Genomic DNA, 2,886 nt, shown 5'->3' on the forward strand with positions numbered 1-2,886 from the left:
CCAGGGCTGCGTGTCTGAGCATCCCCCGCATTGCGCTGTCCCCTGCTGACCCTGCCGCCCGTCCCAGCCCGGCTGTCAGGGCTGGGGGTCACGCTGCCCCCCGGAGCTCCCTGCCTTGGGCTGTCACCTCCTGGCTCTGCACAGCCCGGGGTGACCGGGATGCTCGGGACCGTGGGGCCCAGAACCCAAAGCCACCAGGCAAATAAAGCCCCTCCTGTGTTTATTATTCGCCGCCTTACTTCATAAGGTTTAACAGCACGACGGGCGTTCTTGAGTCGCTGGTGAACCTCGGCTCACTATCCTGACTTTTTAAATTTAAATCAAATGTCCTTGCCCACACATTGTAGTGAAGAGGCATCCCGAGGCAGTGAGCACCCGGTCCGGCAGCATAAATTCACCTGCCTCGCTTAAAGAATTATTTGCTTTCCAGCAGGAATTACTCCGGCACTGCTGGCTGCTCCACACAGCCCTGCCCCTCACAGCCTCCCCAAAAAAACCTCCCATCTCCCCGCCAGAGGCACAAAGGGTTAACAATCTCCTGCTGCCCAAAACCATCGCTCCTCCACCGTCACGGCCCCTTCAGCATCGGTACAAAGGGCCTGATTTAATCCGGGTTGCAGACGACTCACATTGTACTCGCAGCCTCGGAGTGATGTCGGGTGATCAGGTTTCCAACTAATATCCAAGGCACAGCCCGAGCACTGAGCGGGAACAAAGGCACCTTTGTTACTGAAGGAAAAAAAAATCCCCTGAAGATATTAGCAGTGCAGTAGAGTTCAAACTGTTAAATGATTCAAATATTATTTAATGAATACATTTGAAATGAGGTCTCACAACCCAGAACACTTTTTTAGATCATCATTTACAAAGAGCCGCCTCTTCGCTTACTTCTTTATGAAGTTGGTGCTTTCAGATTTCAATTATGGTCATTTTGCTTCCAGCCTTTTTCAGGGACTTCCCATGTTGGTGTAGCTCAGTTCTTTTTACGGTACAGTTTAGCCAGTGACTACTGGGTTTTTCAGAAGTCCTGATTACCACATTCCTTTAATTTACCTTGGATTGTCTCTGTGTGAGAAACAAGGGAGACAGAGGCTTTTGCAAAAGGAGCAACAGCATTATATGTTGTTCTAGAGGGTGCTAAAGCCAAGCTTACAAAAGAGAAATTTGGTAAATAAGCATATCAAGATTTTAGCTGGGATTGGAGAAGCTCTATAGCTCAGGTTCAAAAAATACCGCGAATTTCTTGTGTGTCCTGGAAATGAAATTCTAAACCAGAAAGCCATGTAATTTTAGAGAGAAAAATTAAACAATAGAGGTAGATGGGGTTCAGGAAAGAAACGTGTCTCCAACCTGAGGAATAAAGTTTTAAAATTAAATAAGGGCTTCCTGTGCTTTTAGCAATAAGATATCCAAGGCTGCTCTGAAGCACGGACAGCAAATACTGTCCCTAAAGGGTAACTGCAGCACTGCTGGGGCTGTGCTGGTGCCTGCTGAGAGGTTTTTAAAAAATACAGCATAACTAGCAAAAGTGGGGAAAGAGCCCCAGAACAGAGTGACTGCAAGGATCAGAACAAGCACCAGCACACCAGCAAAAAAAAGGCACAGGGCAGTGGCAGAAATACCTCCAGACTCTGTCTTCAGGTGCACTGCAAAGAAATCCCTCACACCAGGCACCCTCCTGCCTCTACTGCCAGGGGCTGCAACCTCACAGCCACTGCTGAGGAGACAGGGACAGCAACACAGGATTTCACTCAACTCACATCAAGGCTCCTCGTGCAGGTGATGCCTCAGGTGGAAGGAATTGAAAATCTGCCCTCAAAACCTGGGCTTGACACATTATCATTATAATCTTTGAAACTACTGTGCATGCCAGAACTTTGTTTGTGGTAGGGTTTGCACGCTGAATTCTGCCCACAGCAGGCAGCAGGAGGAGGCTCCACAGGAATGAAATGTCTGCAGCCATCACCCTGGATAATCTCTGCTTCCCGACAATTATATGCTGTTGATTAAAATTCATTTTCCGTATCAATTCAAGCAAGTAGAAAGTCTCTCATTAAAAGTTACAAAACTTCAAAGAAAATCTCTTCCCAATGACTTTATCAAGACACAATTCAATGGAGAAGACTCTTGAATTGTATGAACTGAATAAAAACCGCAGCAACAGCCTTATGCTTCAGATTTTGCCATAAAACCATGGCACCGTATTTCTAGGACATAATGTAGCTCCTAATCATGGCTGAATTGACTGAGGCTTGGAAATGAGGACTAAGTTTGTCTTATGGGACATTTTCAAATTGCTCAGAGAGTTCTTAGAAAGGCCTGAAGGTGGAAAATCCCAAAAGACCCAAAATCTCAGATTTTTTTTCCTGACATTTCTCAGTTTACATGTAAAGGTAAAAGTCAGAAATCATTCTCCTTTCTCTTCAGTGGTTAAAAATCCTCCAGAGAAAAAGCAAATTCCTACTAAGTCCCCTTTAGCTCACACTTGTGTACAGCCAAGTGATGGATTTCAAAGGTTACTGCCGGAATATGGTTCACAGCAGTCTATTGCAGTGAATAACTATCACGTTTACATATCCATTATATCAAAACTACGTTACACTTCCGCTGCTTCCTGTTGGCTTGCCATCTGGAAGCTAAACAAGCTGGTAGTAAAGACAGAATTCAATTCTGCATATACCAAAGGAGCTGTACAAGCCTTCATCTGCAGCAGGTGATTGCACAGCCTGAGCACTGGGCCAGCTCAGGCAGCCCCAGGATCTGGGACCAGCCAGGGAGGGACACCCAGAAGCCCCTCAGCACCTCTGGTGCCCCGTGGGAGGCATCTCCCACCTGCAGCTTCTCCTCCTGCCCGGTCCCACCTCTGCCAGCCCAGCACCTCACTGA

The 2,886-nt window shown here is 47.0% G+C and overlaps 1 long non-coding RNA gene across 1 annotated transcript; it reads right to left on the minus strand.

Moving 5' to 3' along the window:
* Positions 1-505: 505 nt before the first annotated feature.
* LOC120760345 (uncharacterized) lies at positions 506-1,725 on the minus strand. Its single transcript, XR_005703357.2, has 3 exons — positions 1,623-1,725; positions 889-1,065; positions 506-701 (listed from the first exon to the last, which is right to left on the minus strand). It is a non-coding gene; the product is annotated as an uncharacterized LOC120760345 (long non-coding RNA).
* Positions 1,726-2,886: the final 1,161 nt, after the last annotated feature.

The sequence above is a fragment of the Hirundo rustica genome, chromosome 17 (assembly GCF_015227805.2).
Source record: "Hirundo rustica isolate bHirRus1 chromosome 17, bHirRus1.pri.v3, whole genome shotgun sequence".
Classification (NCBI taxonomy): domain Eukaryota; kingdom Metazoa; phylum Chordata; class Aves; order Passeriformes; family Hirundinidae; genus Hirundo; species Hirundo rustica.